The 23070-nt window shown below is 42.6% G+C and overlaps 1 non-coding gene across 1 annotated transcript; it reads right to left on the reverse strand.

The window, feature by feature from the left end:
- Positions 1-5623: 5623 nt before the first annotated feature.
- TRNAQ-UUG (transfer RNA glutamine (anticodon UUG)) lies at positions 5624-5695 on the reverse strand. The gene has a single exon. It is a non-coding gene; the product is annotated as a tRNA-Gln (tRNA).
- Between the last annotated feature and the right edge of the window lie 17375 nt (positions 5696-23070).

Here is a 23070-nt window from a genome sequence, read left to right on the forward strand (position 1 = left end):
GTAAGAAGCCTCCTTAAAGCATGCACCTGCCTGCAACTGAGCGTCTCTCCTCTAGAGTAGAAACAGCTTAAATGCCAATGATGGGAAGGGGAGTCTGGGAAGCCCCCCCCCCCATAATGGGCCAATAGAAAACTGATCTTTTGGCACCCCGAAGTGAAAACAGATACCTATCCTCTTAATTTCAGGAGGCTCCCCAAAAGCAGATTGGGGCCCCCACCAAAAACTGGGACACAAAACAGTTCAAAGATTACCCGGAATGCACAATGCTAGTGCCTATTTTAAAGGAGGGATGGGAAATTTGCAGTCTTCCAGAGGTTGTTCTACTACAACTTCCAGTATGTCTGCTCATTGGTTATGCTGCTGCGATGGGTTGGAGTTGGCCTCTAAAAAGATCTGGAGGACTACAGGTTCACGTCCCAGAAACTGACTTGAAAGTTTCAATAAATGTGAACTATTCCGTATTAAGCAATAACTGAGCAACTGGTACTATGCAGAAAGCAGCCTGTTGACTTCATCAGTATAACTGTCAGACTCACCTCATTCCTAACACCAAACAGAGCACTATGCACAAGCTTGAAACAGCAGCAGGCTGTTAGGATTTGTGGGAGGTGAAGTCCAAAACACCTGGAGGGTCAAAGTTTGCCATGGTTATGTTAAGGCAATCATTCTCAAGTTCTGTATTTCCAGATGCTCAAGGCTCCCCAAATTCCTGAGCATTAACCATGCTGACTGAGACTTCTGGGGACTTCCAAAAATCGTTTGACCAAAGAGGTAGTAGCACTGACTTAGATGATAGAACTCCAATCTCATCTGACTTAGAGTATTGGAGGATGCTATCCTATCGTCAAGAAAGGTGCAACTTGTACATGTAAGAGCAAATATATCACTATGTTGTCAGGGGCGGCTCAACCCATTACGCAAAGTAAGCATTTGCAGTATAGTTGATTTTGCCCAGGGGCGCTCTTGAGGCGCTCTTGGGGGAAAATAGACCTTGACATATGCGAGTTGTAGTTACTGGGATGTATAGTTCACCTACAATCAAAGAGCATTCTGAACTCCAACAATGATGGAATTGAACCAAATATGGAACTCAGAACTTCCACGGCGAACAGAAAATATATATCAGTGATTGTTGGGGGGGGGGGGGGGTCCAAAATACTGTTTGCTTACCGTTGAAAATTACATACTCTGTATGTTGTTGGCACCAGGAACAAACTGTCTTTGGCTAGCTCTGGCATCAATCTAATGACTGATTCTCTCTCTTTCACACACATACACACTGTCTCTATGAGTGCATCTACACTGTAGAATTAATGCAGTTTGACACCACTTTAATATCCATTGCTTAATGGTATGAAATTATGGAGGTTTACAAGCTCTTTAGGCTTCTCTGCAAAGACTGCTGGCATCTTATCAAACTACAACTCCCAGCATTGAGCCATGTCAGTTTAAGGTAGTGTCATATTGCATTAATTCAACAGTGTAAATGCACTCTCTGTCTTTCTCATCTAAAAATCATGGACAAATGCCCATAAGAGCTGAGCGTGTCCATCCTTTTGAGTTCTCTTAAACTGGATAGGATTTCTGGGAGTTGTAGGCCAAAACACCTGGAGACCCACAGGTTGAGAACCACTGCTTTAAACTGTCAGCCACCCTTGGATTGAGTTTTCTTCTGAAAGCCAGATGACCCACTTAAACAAAGCTTCCTACCTTGTAACCCATGGCAGAATGGAATAATCTCTCTTAAAGGGATTTAGGCTTCTAGGCCTTTCCTCTTTGGGTTTGGATTCTTTTGAGGATTTCCTGACAGTCCAGGAAGCAACAAGGTCACTGGCGGCAATTTTTAGCCATCGTGGTTGGATATCTTTTCCAAAACCTGTGGGGAAAAGTAGTTGACATTGTCCTAAACTGTAGAAACAACCACCTTTTCACTGTTTAATCTTAGACCTTCAATTCAATTTTGTTCAACATCTATTATTATTATTATTATTATTATTTTATCTCTCTTAATAGAGACTCAGTATGGGACATACATTGGATATTTGCTTTCTGAAAATGTTTAAGGGTTTTACAATTCTACACATTTTGAATTGTCTCAATGGAATCCTAGGATTTGTAGTTTGGTGAAACACTTTGGCAGAGAAGGCTAAAGGCCTTGGAAAACTAGAACTCCCATGATTTCATAGCATAGGCCATGTCAGTGGATGTGGTATCAAATTGAATTAATTCTACAATGTAGACCAGGCATGGGCAAACTTTGGCACACCAGGTGTTTGGACTTCAACTCCCACAATTCGTAACAGCCTCAGGCCCTTTCCTTTTCCCCCTCAAGAAGGGCCTTGAGGCTGTTAGGAATTGTAGGAGTTGAAGTCCAAAACACCTGGAGGGCCAAAGTTGGTCCATGCCTGTTGTAGACATATCCTTAGGTACAGGAAGCAATCTGAATGATTCCAGTATCCTTCTTCTATCTTATTGAAACTTGACTTACACATACTACTTAACCATTGCTTTCTTCCAGACATTATCTTTCTTAATTACTGGATTATGTTCACCTGGGTGCAAAACATCCTTGGGGCATCTTCTAGGGCAGTGGTTCTCAACCTGTGGGTCCCCAGGTCTTTTGGCCTACAACTCCCAGAAATACCAACCAGTTTACCAGCTGTTAGGATTTGTGGGAGTTGAATCTGGGAACTCACAGGTTGAGAACAACTGTTCTAGGGATTAGAAGGAACTCCTGTACATCTCCTCAAATGGTGAAGCTTTTTGGACAACGGGGGGCCCAGTGGCGCAGTGGGTTAAAGCGCTGAGCTACTGAACTTGCTGACTGAAAGGTCAGTGGTTCAAATCCGGGGAGCGGCATGAGCACCTGCTGTCAGCCCCAGCTTCTGCTAACCTAGCAGTTTGAAAACATGCAAATGTAAGTAAATCAATATGTACCACTCTGATGGAAAGGTAACAGCATTCCATGCAGTCATGCTAGCCACATAACTTTGGAGGTGTCTACGGACAGCGCTGGCTCTTTGGCTTAGAAATGGAGATGAGCACCAACCCCTAGAGTCCAACACCACTGGACTTAACATCAGGGGGAAACCTTTATCTTTTGGACAACAGTGTCCCCATGTGGCCAGAACCTGAAACTAGAACTATAAGGACTGCTGCCAGTGCTCAAGACAACTTTGGCAGAAAACAGCTGCAGGTTCAGTGAAATAATTCTTCTCTAAATACTTACATTTGAGCTTCATCGGGAATGAAATACAAGAACAATAATTTTATTTATTTATTTATTTATTTAAAACTTTTCTATCCCGATCTTCTCACCTCCAACAATACAAGATTAAAATACATATAGAAAAAATACATATAAACCAAATCACCAAGATAAAATCATGTTCAACTCAGTCCGCATATGTGGTCACTTACTTTGGTCTTTAACCAGTCTCAGCCATTATTCTAGGAATGCTTCGTTCCACAGCCAGGACTTCACTAGCCTCCTGAAGGACATCTAGACAAGAAGGACATATCAGCAGGAAACCTAAATGACACCTCCAAGATCTGGATTTCCAGCCATTGAGAAACAAGCCTCCTAAAATCTTGGAAGAGATGGGAGAACCCACAGACAGCCCCCACCTGCCATACATTCTCCTGGAGAGAAAACAGGATATTTTCGGGACGTACATATTCCTCTTAAACTGGAGCCTGCAATTGCTTTGTTTTGCTTAAAATCAGCCACAAGACAAGTTACATCTGTACTTGGCTTCCTAATAATACTAGTAATAGTAACAGTAATAATAATAATAATAATAATAATAATAATAATAATAATCGCAATTGTAGAAAAGAAAGAAGTTTGGATTATTGATGTCACCATACCAGGTGACAGTCGCATTGAGGAAAAACAATAGGAAAAACTCAGCCGTTATCAGGACCTCAAATTTGAACTGCAAAGGCTCTGGCATAAACCAGTACAGGTGGTCCCAGAGGTCATTGGCGCACTGGATGCCGTGCCAAAAGATCTCATCTGGCATTTGGAAACAATAAACATTGACAAAATCACGATCTGTCAACTGCAAAAGGCCACCTTACTTGGATCTGCACGCATCATTCAAAAATACACCACACAGTCCTAGACGCTTGGGAAGTGTTTGACTTGTGATTTTGTAATACGAAATACAGCAGATAGATCTCATTTGCTGTGACATACTACGTTTTTGAGTCAGTAAATTAATAATAATAATACAATTTATTTATATTCCACTCTATGTCCCTGAGGGAACTCAGAGCTGATTACAGTATACACAGATATAAACATTCAATGCCTTTTATACAATGAGCAATGACACACTACACAAACAAGGCAAAGGTTTCCCTTTCCATCTCCAGCGTCCGGAGGCAATACTCAACAATGGCCATGGAGAGGTATTCTTGCTCCATTTTCCATGGCGAGGAGCCTGTTGTCTGTAGACCCTCCTGGTTGTGTTTCGCTGGCATGGCTGCAGGACGCCTTTTACCTTTCAGCCGAAGCAATACCTAGTTTTCAAACAAGTAGGCAGAAGCTAGGGCTGACTGCTGGAGCTCACTCCTACCCATGGCTTTGAACTGTCAGCCTTCCAGTCAGCAAGTTTTTCTGCAGCTAGTGGTTTAACCCGCTGAGCTATTGCAGCTTTCTATGACAACACATCTTATTTGTATTTATTTATTTATAAATAAAGTAGGAGTTTCTCATCCAGTCTCAGCCACCGACTGAGGTGTTGGGTTCCAGCCTGCCACTTTTGGACTCTCGCTTGCTGATGTGTTCCTGCAAGTATTTCTGTAGATCTTAGGAGGCTTGAAGGCACACAACAACAATGTTCTTTTGAGTGGCCTGTTGATTTTATGACAAGGAATACTGAGAAATGTATACTTAGAATCTTATTCCTTAGAAATATAGAAATATGCAGCATCTAGCGGTCTCTCATCCAAGTGCTAACTAGGGCTGACCCTACTTAGCTTCCAAGATCATATGGGATCGTGTACCTTTAGGGTATTTAGGCACATTATTATTGCTTCCGTTCTTGCAATTACATTTTTAATGACAGATATTGTATATGTAGGATTTTTCCAATCTTAAAGGCGATGCACTTTTGATTTAGGGACCATTGACTGTTCTGCTCCAAGCATCATAATAGCTTGGGTGGTCCCTGCTTTCTATTGGACGATGGGGACAGTTCTGGTTACCTGAATATCAAATAAAAGTGAAAGAAAAATCTGGAAGGTCTGAGACAAGGGCAATATAATATAATATAATATTGGAGATAGCACAACAGCCCTTGCATTCCAAAACAGATGCCGCAGAAAACCCCTTCTGCCCCCACGCCTGCGCGTCTTAGCCAATAGCAGAGCGCAGAGCTGAACGTTCCATCTGCACGAACCAATGGAAACCCAAGATAACCTTCCCTTTCGGCGGCTTCCTCTCCTCAATTGCCCTTTTCCAAAGCCAGGACCACGCATGCGCAGCGCCAAGCCACTGCTCCTTCCAGAAGCCCAAAATGCACCCCTCCCTCGCTTTTGTCGGCCTCGGCAGTCCCAAGCGTGCTCCCAGGAGACTCCCAAATGGATTGCCCCCTGCCAGGCAAAAATGTCCACGAGGTCCCACCGAGATTTGAACTCGGATCGCTGGATTCAAAGTCCAGAGTGCTAACCATTACACCATGGGACCTGCTGGCTTCTGAGTGGAGCAGGAGGCTTCCTCAGTTGTTAATAACACGGCCTGGCCTGTCAATGCGACGACGCTTCAAGGAGAGGACAGGACCAAGAGGATGGGTTACATAGCGATATGAAGCATGCAAAACAATACAGGGAACCCCTTCGACGTTCTGTCTCCGCGCTTATGCAACAGTAGGCCCTTCAGGTAGAAAGAGTGCGGCAGCTGCAGCTGAGCGAGAACAGCAAGGCGTTGTTACACGGTTGCGCCGCAAGGGGGCGCGCGAGGGAAGGACAACCAGTCAAATTATATTACATTTCTAACAGAACAAAGCAAACAAACAGACAAAATACAAAATTTGTGAGTTTGGTAGTTGATTAAATGTCGTTTGACCAGTATCTGGCCACTTGGAGTGCCTCTGGTGTTGCTGCAAGAAGGTCCTCCATTGTGCATGTGGCAGGGCTCAGGTTGCATCGCAGCAGGTGGTCAGTGGTTTGCTCCTCTCCACATTCACATGTTGAGGATTCCACTTGGTAGCCCCATTTCTGAAGGTTGGCTCTGCATCTCGTGGTGCCAGGGCGCAGTCTGTTCAGCGCCTTCCAAGTCGCCCAGTCCTCTGTGTGCCCAGGGGGGAGTCTCTCATTTGGTATCAGCCATTGGTTGAGGTTCTGGGTTTGAGCCTGCCACTTTTGGACTCTCGCTTGCTGAGGTGTTCCAGCGAGTGTCTCTGTAGATCTTAGAAAACTATTTCTAGATTTAAGTCATTGACGTGCTGGCTGATACCCAAACAGGGGATGAGCTGGAGATGTCTCTGCCTTGGTCCTTTCACTACTTGCTGCTACTTCCCGGCGGATGTCAGGTGGTGCAATACCGGCTAAGCAGTGTAATTTCTCCAGTGGTGTAGGGCGCAGACACCCCGTGATAATGCGGCATGTCTCATTAAGGGCCACATCCACTGTTTTAGTATGGTGAGATGTGTTCCACACTGGGCATGCATACTCAGCAGCAGAGTAGCACAGCGCAAGGGCAGATGTCTTCACTGTGTCTGGTTGTGATCCCCAGGTTGTGCCACTCAGTTTTCGTATGTTATTGTTTTTAGCACCCACTTTTTGCTTGATGTTCAGGCAGTGCTTCTTGTAGGTAAGAGCATGGTCCAGAGTGACTCCCAGGTATTTGGGTGCGCTGCAATTCTCCAGTGGGATTCCTTCCCTGGTGATCTTCAGAGCTCGGGATGCTTCTCTGTTCTTGAGATGAAAGGCACATGTCTTGTTTTAGATGGGTTAGGGATCAGCTGGTTTTCCCTGTAATAGGCAGTAAGAGCACCTAGAGCTTCGGAAAGCTTCTGTTCTACCATCTCATAGCTCCCTGCTTGGGCAGTGATGGCACGATCATCAGCATAGATGAAGCTCTCTGTCCCTTCTGGCAGTGGCTGGTCATTTGTGTAAATGTTGAACATGGATGGAGCAAGCACGCTCCCCTGAAGCAGGCCGTTCTTCTGTTTCCGCCACCTGCTTCTCTGGCCCTGGAACTCAACAAAAAAGCTCCTGTTTTGTAGCAGGATTCCTATGAGGCGGGTGAGGTGGTCGTCCTTTGTGATACTATACATTTTTCTCAGGAGGAGGCGGTCGTTCACAGTATCATAGGCTGCTGACAGGGGGGACATGAGAGAAGCCTCCTTGCAGGATTGCAAGACATCCGGGCGTCCCCTGGGCAACGTCTTCGTAGACGGCTGATACTCTCGCCACAGAAGTGACCAGCATGCATGCAAGCAAGGAGGATCCCAAAGAAATGTATATATTATCCACCCTTTTAAAAATGGGAAATTTATTTATTTAATTATTATATTTATAGCCCGCCTTTCTCAGCCATACGGCGACTCAAGGCGGGTTACAGATTGGCACAATTCGATGCCAGGCATTCATCAAAGTACCATTAAAAACAATCAATATTACAATATAAAACATAAATAAAAACCGTTAAAACATATAATCATCTGTGTCATCCAGTTAAAAACGTTATCCAGTAACATTGTCTGGCCATTCCATGTTCATCATTCATAGCTCCGTGTTATCTATTCCACTGCATTCTCAAAAGCTTGCTCAAAGAGCCAGGTCTTTACTTTTTTTGGAAAGTAAGGAGAGAGGAGGCCGATCTAATATGCCTGGGGAGGGAGTTCAACAGCCAGGGGGCCACCACTGAGAAGGCCCTGTCCTTCGTCTCTGCCAATCACACTTGCGAAGCAGGCAGGATTGAGAGCAGGGCCTCCCCAGATGATCTTAATCTCCTCGATGGTTCATGCCCATTCTCCATCCTTTTAAAAGTCCATTAGCTGTGCTAATTATTCAAAGACTAAATAAATACATTAATTCTCCGTTAAGCAGAACTCAAGCAACTGGAAATCTCAAGTAACTGGAACCCCCCAAAAATCAAAGAAATAATACTTTGAATAAGAATTGAAACAAAATCAAATTTAGCACAAATGTTATATGAATATTTCTCTTATTTCCTTTTAATCAATGTATATCAATATCAATATCAAAATGCAGAGGTCATAGTATGGTATCATATGGGGCATATTGTCATCGGTTGAGAGCCCCTCCCCACAGCACCAACTGCTGCTCTGGGCCAAAGTGAACAGAGAGGGGACCAGGAAGACAGTTCCACCTTGTCCCCTGTGCCATGCTAATAATATAATATAATATAATATAATATAATATAATATAATATAATATAATATACTGTATATACATATAATATTTATAATATTAGAATGTAATACAATATAATACTACTAATAATATACACTAGTACAGAGTACTTACTGGACGCAATGGAATTTGGTGAGTTGATTTTGTTACTGCTGGGCAAACTCTTCCTCAGCTCTCCTTTCCATTTGACCCACATTTAGATATTAGTGATGTAAGAGAGATGTGCAACAGGTTGCAATTTGAACAAAATTCTACAATCTTTGTGGGAGGACTTTTTTGTGGTGCAAACACAGCACCACAAAAGAATCCCTACATTTACACAATTCAAGCATGGTTCTTCTTGCGCCGAGAGATCTGCATTACTACAGAAAGATGTCATTCACTTTTCCTTGTGGCATTTGTGGTCACAACCTCACAACCTCTGAGGATGCTTGCCATAGATGTAGGCGAAATGTTAGGAGAGAATGCTTCTAGAACATGGCCATATAGCCCGTAAAACCTACAACAACCGATTGATTCCAGCCATGAAAGCCTTCGACAATATGAAGAGACCTTGATCACAGACTTCCTCCTTCCCTTGATTGCCGGCATTTTCTGGTGTTTCGTTTATGGTGTGGTAAAATACCTCCCCGCTTAAGCAGTGCCTAATTTCTCTACTCACAGCTTACAGTGGTTTTCAAACTGCTTAGGTGGACAGTAAGCTGGGCTGAAGGTCAGGTGCTCACCCCAACCTGGGCTTTGAAATGCCAACCTTCCAATTGGTAAGATCTATTGCTGCTGGTGATTAACCAGCTGTACTAAAGCCCGACCCTTTGTTGTACAGGTTCTAAATTATTATGTTTATTATTAAGTTTATTAGGCTTATTTATACCCGCTTTTGCGCTCTTCAAAAGAGAGTAAAACCGAATGAAATGCAATTTAAAATAGAAAAATATACGAACATTAAAATAGAATTTAATATTAATGATAAACATTTACACTCTTTAAAGAGTGATTAAAAATGTATTCAAGGCAAAGACAATAGCAATCATTTTCCAATATGTGGATTAGATCATTATACTAATTAAAACTAACTTCTCCCCCTCCCCCTGAAAACAATAAATGTGGACATAAGGACCACCAAATGCAGCATTGCCTGAACACATGTCAAGGAACATGAAAGGCACTGCAGACTAACTCAGACTGAGAAATTAGCAATAGCAGAGCACCTGGTGAACCAACCTGTACACAGCATATTATTTGAGAACCCAGAAATGCTGGACCACTCTCACAACATCCATGTCAGACTACACAGAGAAGCCATTGACATCCACATGTGGACAATTTCAGCAGAAAGGAGGAAACCATGAAAATGAACAAAATACAGCTACCAGCATTTTTAAAAACTCTAAAATTAGGACAGCAAATAAAGAGCAACACTCAAAAAACAGGGGAATTCCAGACAAGAATCAATCAGGGCCAGCTAACACCTCCCAACAAAAGATTCCCCCCAGGCAGCAACCAGTCAGGTTTCGAATCTGCAAGACCATTCCATGCTAATCAATGCATAATAATCATAATCATCATCATCTTTTTCTATATCCTGCCACCATCTCCCTAAAGGGACTCGGGGCGGTTTACAAGGCACTCCAGAGTGCACATATACATATAATAGGTAAAACGGTACAAAAGTATAAAACAAGTCACATAAAATTATAGCAACAACTCCCGTCAACACATGCATGGGCGGCTCAACCATTACGCAAAGTATACATTTGCAGTATAGTTGATTTTGCCCAGGGGCGCTCTTGGGGGAAAATAGACCTTGACATATGCTAGTTACTGGGATGTATAGTTTACCTACAATCAAAGAGCATTCTGAACTCCACCAGTGATGGAACTGAACCAAATATGGCACACAGAACTCCCATGACGAACAGAAAATATATATCAGTGATTGGTTGGGGGGGGGGGGGCAAAATACTGTTTGCTTACCGTTGAAAATTACCTAGGTCCGCCTCTGAACACATGTAACATAACATCAAAATAATACAATTTTAAAATACAATCAAGGTGGCCAATTGCAACACTCACACTTGCCTCAAACAGACAAGAGTTCTTTATCCCACCCTGGACATTCCACGGATATATAACCCCACTTGCCCAGTTTCCAACCCTTGAAGATGCCTGCCATAGACATGAGCAAAACGTCAGGAGAGAATGCTTCTGGAACATGGCCATATAGTTAAAAAGGAAGGGGCCTGTGGCTGTTAGGAATTGTGGGAGTTGGAGTCCAAAACACTTGGAGGTCCCAAGTTTGCCCATGCCTGACTGCACTGAAGGAAACCAAAGGCTATTACACCATTGCTAACTTGTTTGTTTATTTTTTATTATCATTATTAATGAGATGAAAATACTTTGATAAGGAGGTTGTGATGCTGTACTTTCCTCCCAGTCTGCTTTTAGATTAGTATTAATTCAATTCTTGTTGTAATATGATCATATGTGCGTGTTTTAATACTTAATTTAGCTCAGTTGCAGATTAAAGTTGGGGGATTTTGAGAGCGACAGAGAGGAAAAAACACTATTTTTTTTCCAAACTTGGAAAGAGTAAGCTTCTTGTATGAGACTGCTGCATTCTGCCAAAAAGCCTCCAGACATGACCCAGGAATATCACTGATCTCCAGAAGGGAAAACAATATATCTCAAGTTATCATTTTAATAAAGTCAGTCACATTGAAGTATGAGTTTTCAAGCCTCCAAAGAAAGATCTGTTGTAGAATCAGAAGTAATGTATGGAGATTATATTCGATCCCCAACAGTTGGCATGAAAACGTAGACAGCGTCTGAGTAGTCAAGTTCTGCTTAGTTTTTTGTCTTGGATACCATTCGTTGCGAGGCTCATCTTTTATTCATAAACGCATCTAATCCTTTTTAAGAAATTCAGCATCATTTCATTTGATGGTTCTGAATTCCAAAATGTATAGTATTTAGGCTTGATCTGAATCCAAAAGGGATTGTTGTTCTGGACATGATGACAACAAAGCCACCAAGTACTTTGAAGTTAGTGGTGGTGCTGATTCATAACAACTCAGTGTTGACTTTAAAAAAAAACAAAAAACTCTACCAATCATTAGCATTGCTTGAGGAAGTTAACCACAGAGTCATGCTGGAGGACGTAGAGATTCCTAGAGAAAGGTTTTAACTCAAATCTGTGAATAATTAAATCTGCAAAAGTCAAATGTGGAGGGACAACTGTATCGAATTGCTTTCCTGCCCTAGCTGATATTGTGCGTTACTGCCCTCTGCTGGTGATTACTGGAACTTTGGGGGAAAGCATTAAGTCATTGTATTGTCGAAGACTTTCTCAGAGGTTGTGATCTGTTGGAACTAGGAAAATTAGGTTTATATATCTGTGGAATGACCAGGATGGGACAAAGATTCCCCCAGGCACTAACAAGCCACAAAAAAAAAAAAAAAAAAACCCGCCAGGCTATCAAATGCTAATCAAGGTGGTCAATTGAAACATTTACACCTAGCTCCAACAGACAAGAGTTCTTTGTCCCACCCTGGTCATTCCACAGATATATAAACACATTTTTCCTAGTTCCAACAGACCTCACAACCTCTGAGGATGCTTGCCATAAGATGCAGGCGAAATGTCAGGAGAGAATGCCTCTAGAACATGGCCATATAGCCCGAAAAAACCTACAACAACCTATTCATTTTTCCATGTTACACTCTCATCCTGAAAAGAAGGCAAAAATACCCAATCACTGCTGAATAAATGTTCTTGGCAAGATTTATTCAGCAGTGAGCAGGTGTTTTTTGCCTTCTTTCAAGGTGATGATGTGACGTGTTTGTGGCCTAATGTAAAAATAAACCATGTGTAGTTCACGTTTGCTTAGCCCACACACTGCCTTGTCAGAGAAAGAAAGTATGCCACACAGATGAACAGTAAAGAACAAGTAGTTTACTCTTCGTAGTTCTGAACAACATATGTACAGTGCGATCAGTTGTATCAACTCACATAATGTCCTTTTATGAGAGATTTAAAACAGTCTTTCTTTGTCCATGTGGATAAACTCCTTCAGCAGTTCATGAAGTGAGAGCACACTCCAAAACTCGATCTCTATCCGCTTCACGCTTTCTTTTTTGTGCTTTTCTCTAAGCAACTGCATAGCTCAAGCCTGAACAAAAATGCAACAGTAACCAAAAGTCCCAGGCTCAGCCATCTCCTCGCACGAAGCTCAACCAATCAGCTTTGTGCATCTTATTTTACAGTTGCCACACACACTAATTGATTTCTTGTATACTCCAACAATGTTTGGATTCCAATTTTTTATAGGCGTGTATTAATCAGTTGTTTTAACTACTGTTTTAATATTTTTAATATTTTTAATTTACTGTTGATTGTTTTATGAATACACCTTATGGTGCTTTTGTGAGGCTGCCCCGAATCCCCCTTGGGGGTGAGAAGGGTGGGGTATAAATATAGGAAATAAATAAATAAGTTCAATAAGTGGCTTTCCTTGGCTGAGCAGGAATTCTAGCTCTGGTCTCCAGAGTCACAGTCCGGTGTGCTACATCACAAGCCCAAACTCCTTAGCCAGATCTACATTTTAGACTATAACTTCCAAACAGTAATATATGCTAGTATATACACACAGAGAGAAATATTAAAGAACCTCTGGCAAGTCCTTAAATGCAGTAACTGACAATTAACCTCAATACACTTCCATTCCAGCCTTTTTTGTCATTAGATCCAAATCAGGGTAGGCATTGTTTAGCTGGACTACAGCTCCAATCATTCATCACCATTGGTGATGCTAGCTAGAGCTGTAGGGCCAAATTCTTCCAATGGCTAATCAAAGCCCAGTTGTGTAAATCCCAACTAGGGCAGACCAACTCAAGAAATGAAATTCCTATTAATTTTTGTTTTAGCAGCAAGTGAATTAAAGGGTTAGCTGCAGTTGAGATTACCAACTGATTTAGACTCCAGATCTGTACACTTTCCCACTTCCCTAATTATAGTCACATCAAACTCTTGCCGACCGTGAGTTATTGTTGAGTGATTTCAGTGCCACTAAAATGTTTGTCCAGCCCGGCGAGCTGCAGTGCCCCAACTGAATTTGACACACACCAAGTTGAAGGCAAAGGGACAGAGGTTTGTTCAATTGGGCCCAAAAGGAGATCAGAATAGAGTCTGTGCTCTCAAAGATCAGATCTGATTACCTAGAGGAACACAAGACATTTTTATTCATTTCTGATAGATATTAGAATTCCTACATCAGCCTCCAATTAGCTGAAAAGCAGTGGAGTTTCAGACGAGATCAGGCGTGTTCAGGGTGGTATGGCCATAGGTGAAAAGCAGTGGACTTTCGATTCGGGTTCCTGTGGGCTGGGGATTCCCTTCAAGCTCCCTGCGGGCTGCTGTTTCCTTATGGCAGGAGAAATGAAGAGCTATCATTGGCAGGTTAGTGTGTCCGCTCCAAGGAGATTGCAATGCCAGGAATTAGGTTGGGCAAATATTCAAATCAGTTCATGATAAAAATTGAATGCCCAGCGCGGTTTATACAAAGAAAAAGCCTAACCGAACACAATTAGTCATCAAGGAAATATAAACAGTATAATGAAAAGTATACAAAGGCAAACTCAGTGTTTTGTTTGATTGTTTGGTTTTTTTTCCTTTTTTTTAATGGCATTTATAATCTTTTGCAAAAACACCTTTTGGAGATCATAACTTTTAGGAAAGCATGATCTTTCAGAGAAGAGCCAAAACCCTTAGAATCATAGAGTTGGAAGAGACCTCATGGGCCATCCAGTCCAACCCCCTGCCAAGAAGCAGGAATATTGCATTCAAAGCACCCCTGACAGATGGCCATACAGCCTCTATTTAAAAGCCTCCAAACAAGGAGCCTCCATCCAGGGGCGGCTTGTACATTACGCGAAGTAAGCGGTCGCAGAACACTTTTTTTTTTTACCAGGGGCGCAGGGGCGCCTCTGTAAATGCCCCTCGACCAGGGCCGGCTGAACCATTAGGCGAATTCCGCATTTGCGTGGATCGGCCACTCGTCAGGCCCAGAGGCGACCCTAGGTAATTTTCAAAGGTAAGCAAACATTATTTTGGCGCCCCCCCCCCACCAATCACTGAAAAATAAAAGGTAAAAGGTAGAGGTGAAAAGGCCCCCTGCTGGGATCTGCACGCATTATTCGCTGATGTAACACATAGTCCTAGACACTTGGTAAGTGTCTGATGTGTGATCCAATACAGGTGTTAAGATGTGCCTGGTTGTTTCCTCTCTGCTGTTTTGCTGTTGTAATTTTAGAGTTTTTTAATACTGGTAGCCAGATTTTGTTCATTTTCATGGTCTCTTCCTTTCTGTTGAAATTGTCCACATGCTTGTGGATTTCAATGGCTTCTCTGTGTAGTCTGACATGGTGGTTGTTGGAGTGGTCCAGCATTTCTGTGTTCTCAAATAATATGCTGTGTCTTAACACCTCTCAACAAAACATTTTCCCAGGCTCAGCCAGGCCTTCAAATGCGAATGAAGGTGGTCAGCTGAAACATTCACACCTAGCTTCAGCAGAGAAGAGCTCTTTGCCCCACCCCAGTCATTCCACAGATAGATAAACCCATTTTCCTATTTCCAACAGACCTCACTACCTCTGAGGATGCTTGCCATAGATGCAGGCGAAACGTCAGGAAAAATGCCTCTGGAACATGGCCATATAGCCCGAAAAAACCTACAACAACCTAGTTATTCCAGCCATGAAAGCCTTCGACAAAACCTACAACAGTTTAATTAGTGTTGTTGCCTGGAGGCATCCTTTGTATCCACTGGCACTTGATTGGTTGCTGTCTGGAATTCCCCTGTTTTTGAGTGGAGTTTAAAGGAGATAATTTGGATTATATATGGCTGTGGAGAAGGGGTTTAATACAATCCCATTTGAAGCAGATAATCCGGATTGTAGATGGCAGTGTAGAAGGGTCTTAATATAATCCAGTTTGAAGAAGGTAATCTGCATTTTATATGGCTGTGGAGAAGGATCTTAATATAATCCAGTTCAAAACAGATATTCTGGATTGTATATGGTCGTGTAGAGGGGTCTTAATATAATCCAGTACAAAGCAAATAATCTGGATTTTATATGGCAGTGGAAATGGGTCTTAATATAATCCAGTTCAAATAAAATAATCCAGATTTTATATTGTAGTGGAGAAAGGTCTTAATACGATCCAGTTTGAAGAAGATAATCTGCATTTTATATGGCTGTGGAGAAGGGGCTTAATATAATCCAGTTTGAAGAAGATAATCTGCATTTTATATGGCTGTGGAGAAGGGGTTAAAACAATCCAGTCCAAAGCAGATAATCTGGATTGTATATGGCAATGTAGAATATGCTTAATATAATCCAGTCCAAAGCAAATAATCTGGATTTTATACTGCAATGGAAAAAGGTCTTAATATAATCCAGTTTGAAAAAGATAATCTGCATTTTATATGGCTGAGGAGAAGGGGTTTAATACAATCCAGTTCAAAACAGATATTCTGGATTGTATATGGCAATGTAGAATAATGTAGAAGCAGATAATCTGGATTTTATGGCAGTGGAGAAGGTTTTAATATAATCCGGTTTAAATCAAATGTAGGCTAAGTCATTTATTTGCCATATAAAATCCAGACTATCTGCTTTGAACTGTTTTCTGTGGCAGTGCAGACTCATATCATCCAGTTCAAATCAGATATGTGGGTTGTATATGGCAGTGTGTAGACCCAGCCTTGGTGAGGGATGAGTGAGGGGGATCAACTGGATCATAGTCGACCCTTCCCTTGAGAAACTTCCTTGGATCCTTTGGGCAGACTCTGGAAGGTGAGAGGGGTGACCTAGAAAACAACAAGGGAGCTCTGCCAAGGAGGGAAGAAACCCAGCGAGAGGCAGAAGGACGAGGAGGCCAGCCTTGGCTCCCCTCTTTCTCGCTGCTGCCTTTTCTCTCTGGGGAAGAAACCTCCAGCGAGAAGAGGTGAAGGAGGCAGGGCAAAGAGGGGCGCAAAACAAAACACACCCCAAATCCTGCCATAGAGTCCAATTCAAAGCAGCAAACCTTGATGTGCTTTAGTACTTTCTTTGGAGGCAAAGATGACTCCGTGTTCCTGGGGCTGGAACACGAGGCTGCGAGAATGGAGAGGATGAAGCAGGAGGAGAAGGAAGGAGCCGGCATTTCCTCCTCCTGCACCTCTTGCTGCTGCTTGTGCCATCACCGTCTTCTCTTCCTCCTCCTGCTGCTACTACTGCAAAACCCCTCTTGCTGCTGCTTGGAGCCCAGATCGGATTGCAAATGTTGCAGGGCAAGAAAAAGAGGAAGTAGAAGAGGGGCCCTATTGCTTCAGACGCCCTTTCCCTTCTTTTTTCTGCCCTGGCCTTGGGACAACTTCCTGCCTGTTTGGCGGAGCCACGTGAGAGGGGTTTGTTAATTAAAGGTGCCTTTCACGCGACCCGTTTGCGTGCCTATCCGCCAAACAGGCAGGAAGGCGCCCCACGGCGAGGTCCATCTTGAAAAGCGCCTCCTGCCCACCCCGCGTCGGGCCCAGCAAGGCCGAGAGCTGTATGGCTCCCTTTCATTCGGCGCCCAGGCAAGGGAAGGTGAGGCCTGACGAGTGGCCGATCCACGCAAATGCAGAATTCGCCTAATGGTTCAGCCGGCCCTGGTCGAGGGGCATTTACAGAGGCGCCCCTGCGCCCCTGGCAAAAAAAAAGTGTTCTGCGACCGCTTACTTCGCGTAATGTACGAGCCGCCCCTGGTCAGGCCTCACCTTCCCTTGCCTGGGCGCCGAATGAAAGGGAGCCAGTGCTTCAGAAGTGTTTTTCAGTGCCCAAAATATATATTCTCCCATAAAACAGATTATTTTATTTCATGCACTCAATAGATAAAAATGAAGTATACTTTGATTAAAAAAATCATATTTGTTTTACTCTCAACTTTCATGTGTTCAGCATACACAGGTACAAAACTTATCAGTCCAGTTTCAAGTATCTTTGAGATGATTCCCTGTGCCAGGGCATCTCCCCTGTAACAAAAACAGCTATGAATAGGTAACATAATCAAAAGGAGAGAGAGAAGAGAGCATGCGATCTTCAGCCTCTTTTATAACTTCTCAGGAACCATAGGGTAAAGGAAGCTGCACATCACAACATACATACAGGAAACAGTAAGCAATAGGATCATAGATAACATATTACTAGAGAAAGCTTGAAGAAGGTTGCCATTTCCAACAGTTTTAGTCTGTCATCATATATCTTTGGATCCCATTGAGAGCCAGAAAGACTGCGTCACATAAGGCATTCTTTAACCTGTGGCATTGTCTCTCTTTGAGCCCATCCAGATAGTACCTTTATCCCAGAAGCTCCCAGTTCAAAATGGAGGGTGTCCAAACAACTCCTCCAGTAAAAGAGAATTAATTCGAGACAAAGCAGGGAAACCCATTGTTCAGCTAGCCATAACTAATTGTCTCATCCTGGGCAAACGGAAATGGAGCCATTTGCACCCATTGCCTCAAACTCAATCTGCATTCCTTTCCTCATGCATCCCTCCATGGGCAGGTCAAGAAAACAGCCACAAGACTTCAAACTGAGCAATGACAATTTATTAAAATTCCCTCCAACCCTGCGAGCCAATCAACAGCAACAGAGGATGGCATGTCACCACCAATCAGTAAGCGAATTCTAGCTGGCTCCAGTACGGACCAATCAGCATCTAGGGCAGCAAAGTCCTTCTGTTTCAAATCACTGTCACAGTGCTATATATAAATTTGTATGTCTGTATTAAAGTTATGGCAGTCTATAGAGCACAGGGTCTGCTGGCATCCAAAGCGAATAACCGCCTCTGTTCCTTTTGCCTTCAACGCATCCGACATGGTTTTTGAAGCTAGACACGCCAGGCCCCAAACTAGCAATTTTAACAGAGCTGAAATCATATGACAAAAGCTTTTAATTAGAGGCCTAGAGGGCTACTGAGAGGGAAGCCTTCATGCAAACATGCACCACATGTACAATTTGTGGCTTTGAAGCCACCTATATTCTATGGGCATAATATATTCTTATTAGAAAAGGGTCAATCTATCCAAAATATTGGGGAAACCTTCCAGTCTTTGTCTGGCTGTTTGTTTATTTTAAAAAGCAGAAAGGTAGAAATCTGACTGGTTAATGCTGAAGTCCTAAATATGTTTTAGACTTAAGAAGAGAGTTGAAGGTACAATTAAAATGCATTTAGAAACACAAAGTTCTTTTTTAAAAAGAGAACTTGGCATTATGCTAAATGTTCTTTGACCAGAAGCTGGCCACTTGGAGTGCCTCTGGTGTCGCTGTGAGAAGGTCCTCCAACATGCATGTAACAGGTTGCATCGTAGTAGGTGGTCTGTGGTTTGCTCTTCTCCGCATTCATGTGTCGTGGACTCCACTTTGTAGCCCTATTTCTTAAGGTTAGCTCTGCATCTTGTAGTGCTAGAGTGCAACCTGTTCAGCACCTTCCAGTTCGTCCACTCTGTTGTGTGCCCAGGAGGGAGTTTCTCATCCGGTTTCAGCCATTGATTGAGGTGTTGGGTTTTAGCCTGCCACTTTTGGACTCTCACTTGCTGAGGTGTTCCTGTGAGTATCTTTGTAGATCTTAGGATGCTATTTCTTGATTTAAGGCATTGGCATGCTGGCTGACATCTGAACAGGGGATGGGCTGAAGATGTCAATGCCTTGGTCCTTTCATTGCTGGCTGCTACTTCCCAATGGATATCAGGTGGTGCGATACCAGCTAAAGAGTGTAATTTCTCCAGTGGTGTGGGACATAGACATCCGGTGAAAATGTGGCATGTTTCATTAAGAGCCACATCCACTGTTTTAGCATGGTGTTTTTCACACTGGGCATGCATATTCAGAAGCAGAGTAGCAAAGTGCAGGGCCAGATGTCTTCACTGTGTCTGGTTGTGATCCCCAGGTTGTGCCAGTCAGCTTTTGTACGATATTATTTCTAGCACCCACTTTTTGCTTGATATTCAAGTAGTACTTCTTATAAGTCAGAGCACAGTCTGGAGTGACTCCCAGGTATTTGTGTGTGTTGCAATACTGCAGTGGGATTCCTTCCCCGGTAATTCTCTGTACTCTAGATCTGCTTGTCTGTTCTTAAGATGAAGAGCACATGTCTACATTTTAGATAGATTAGGAATCAGCTGGTTTGCCCTGTAATAGGCAGTAAGAGCACCTAGAGCTTCAGAGAACTTCTGTTCAACCATTTCAAAGCTCCATGTTTGAGAGGTGATGGCACGATCATCAGCATAGATGAAACTCTTTGACCCTTCTGGCAGTGGCTGATCATTTGTGTAAATGATGGAGCAACCATGCTCCTCTGAGGCAGGCTGTTCTTCTTTTTTCGCCATCTACTTCTCTGGCCCTGGAACTCAACAAAAAAGCTTCTGTTTTGTAGAAGGAAAGATGAGTCAGCTAGAGAAGGAATGAAGGGGAATTAAACGAAGCAGAGAACCTGCCTTTTCCTAGGCTCTGCATGTCTCGAATAAAAAGGAGGACTAATGGTAGATTTTTTTCTCCCCCCCCCCCCCCAAATTATCTATCTATCTCACAGCTGTGTGTCATGACAGTTTGGTGTGTTGGCTGCAGTGTGAAGGTGTATCACACAAACATAATGAGAAAACTCTGGGTATCTGAAATAACCAATAAATCATATTGCAAAAAAAAAGTTTTCATGAGATATGTTGTCTTCCCATACATTTAATTGTAATTTATGTGTGCATATCTCTTATAAGGGGTTGGTTGAAACTCTAGTATGCTAGTAAAAACTGGATTACTGTCTTAAAAATTATGTCACCAACAATGAAACGTTTGGAAAGCTCTGATCTAATTATTTCTTAGCCAGCTCTTCCTGTAGAATGAAGCCTGTCAAACCAATTCATATTAAAAACCATCCAGAAATACATTTAAACCCCTTATTTAAAATACCGTAATCTGAACGTTAGAAGAGAATGGTTTCTATTGCTAATTGAAACTCAGGCATTGTCTCAAGCTGACACAGCTCTTTCATTATATTACCAAAATCTGGAAACCACAAAGGTAAAAGGTAAAGGCTTTCCCTTGACATTAAGTCCAGTCGTGTCCAACCCTGGAAGTTGGTGCTCATATCCATTTCTAAGCCAAAGAGCCAGCATTGTCCCTAGACACCTTCAAAGTCATTTAGCTGGCTTGACTGCATGGAGCGCCGTTACCTTCCTGCCGGAGAGGTACTTATTGATCTACTCACATTTGCATGTTTTCAAAGTGGTGGTTTGGCAGAAGCTGGGGCTAACAGTGGGAGCTCATGCCACTCCCTGGATTCGAACCTGCAACCTTTTAGTTAGCAAATTCAGCAGCTCAATGGTTTAACCCACTGCACCATCAGGGGCCCAAAGAGGACCCAAAAACCCATGGAAAGGGATATCATCACCACATAACAATGAGCTGATAGAGTCTAGAAAGCTTTGCTTATTAGCAACCTCCTTTAGATGGGATGTTGTGTCCAAGGCAGGCATGTAGCCGGGGGGGGGGGGAGGCTTGAGGGGCTTCAGCCCCCCCCCCCTGAAATTCTCATGCTGGTCTGTGAGAAGGCCTTACTGATACATTATTTAAACTGTTATGTTTATTCATATCATGATCTGATCACCATGCTCACTATATCCCATATGCATGATGGGGGTATTGGGGTAACGATACAAAAAGTTTGCTAGGGTAGACCCTTTTTCACTCAGACTTAGCCCCCCCCCCCCCTTCCAATCACACTCAGCTCCCGTCGAATAAAAATCCTGGCTACGGGCCTGGTCTAGCCTGGTCCAAGGGTTAGAGTTTACCCATAATAATCAGCAACCTGGTGCTAAATGCAGCACATAGCCATAAACCCTGTATGACTAGCCTAAGAAATAGAAATCTGCTATCTGCTACCTGTGGCTGGGTGGGTTTTTCTGGAGCTAATGACTTCAAGCCATTTCCTGGAAGGATGTCCGGAAAACACTTAATACATATTTCCCCTTCTTCCTGAGAGCAGTTCCCAGATGAAAAGAGATTTCAACACAAGAGATTTGCATATAAACAGCACAAGTGTCCCTGCATTCTTCCTCAGGGCTGGTCTTAGTGTGGGTCAGTGAGACTGATAGATCAGCTTTCTTTACCATAAAAGAAAAGCTGTCATTATTGTCTTTGTACTGCCAGTGAAATTTACTGGTTCCAACCAGAACAAATTTTTGAGATTTATTTACATTCGAAAGGGAGCTCAGTTATATACACTGGTGTTCGAGTATAACAAAAGCAAGAAAAGAAAAATGTAAAAAGAGAAAAATTAGTCATAGGTTTCTTTAAAAGCTGAACAAATGTCTAGATATAGGTTGTTTTGTACATTTTGCCTACGCATCATTCATGTTGCAAGCATTGTTACATTTTCTATCCATTGGCTCACAGGTGGAGAAATATTTTCCAGCTATTGTCAAACAATGCCCTTCCCACCCTCAAGGATTTATAATTCGCCAAGAACACCACAGCCAAACAAAATGAAATATAATCATAGAGTTGGAAGAGACATCATGGGCCATCCAGTCCAACCCCCTGCCAAGAAGCAGGGAAATCGCATACAAAGCACTCCCGAAAATGTTATTCGTTTCTGCTTCTGCGGGACCTCTGCAACCCTGCAACAGACCAGCCAATCCCCTCCAAAGGGTCTGTTTTCAATTTTTATATGTTTTTTTGTTAAAGGTTTGCATAAGTGCCATATATGAAGGTCTACAAAAGCAGACCTCCAAGAAAAGGCAACAAACTTTCGAACCATTGTAAAGTGTATCTTTGTAATTGATACAATATATGATGGAGTGCCAATGTATTCAGTTTTATATTTTATTTTAGTGTGTTTTCTCAAGTTTTGTGTTTTGTGATGTTTTTACTTTATTTTTTATTTTATTTCTTATTTTTACTTCTTGCTATTTTGATTATTAAGTTATGTTGTTTTATACTGTCTAATGCAGGGATCCTCAAACTAAGGCCCGGGGGCCAGATACGGTCCTCCAAGGTCATTTACCCAGCCCTTGCTCAGGGTCAACCTAAGTCTAAAAAGACTTGAAAGCACACAACAACAACAACAACAACAACAACAACAACAACAACAACAATCCTATCTCATCAGTCAAAAGCAGGCCCACACTTCCTGTGCTGTCGCATGCTGGGCCTGTGATAGTGTCTGTTTACAGGACGTGCTTTCTGTATGCCCAACGGGACACCGGGGTGCCTCAGCTAAAGGGTCCCTTAGGTTTCTCAACACAAAGTTCTGTAGAGGCTCAAAATAGATTCAACAAAGTCCTTTATTAAGGCTTAAATCTTCGAACAAATGAATTAAATGCTTTATAATCTTGAAAAACTAGTAGTTTTCTCGAACTGCCAGCAAGGGACAAGCAACTGCTTGATAAACTGTTCCTTTCTTTCTTAGGGAAACCTTCTGACCACTCCTTGGGCAATCTTCCTTTACCTTCCTGGCTCCAATTTGCTTTATGGATAGCCCGAGTGTCCCTTACCAAATAAGTTTTTTTGTAGATCTGCCAAACTGGTGTCCTTTAGATTTTCTATGAAGGTTGTGGAATCATTCCTTTTGCCAAGCTATATTTCCCAGTAAAACTGGCTGTATTTCTT

This window comes from Anolis sagrei, chromosome 6, assembly GCF_037176765.1.
Source record: "Anolis sagrei isolate rAnoSag1 chromosome 6, rAnoSag1.mat, whole genome shotgun sequence".
In the NCBI taxonomy this organism is placed as follows: Eukaryota; Metazoa; Chordata; class Lepidosauria; order Squamata; family Dactyloidae; genus Anolis; species Anolis sagrei.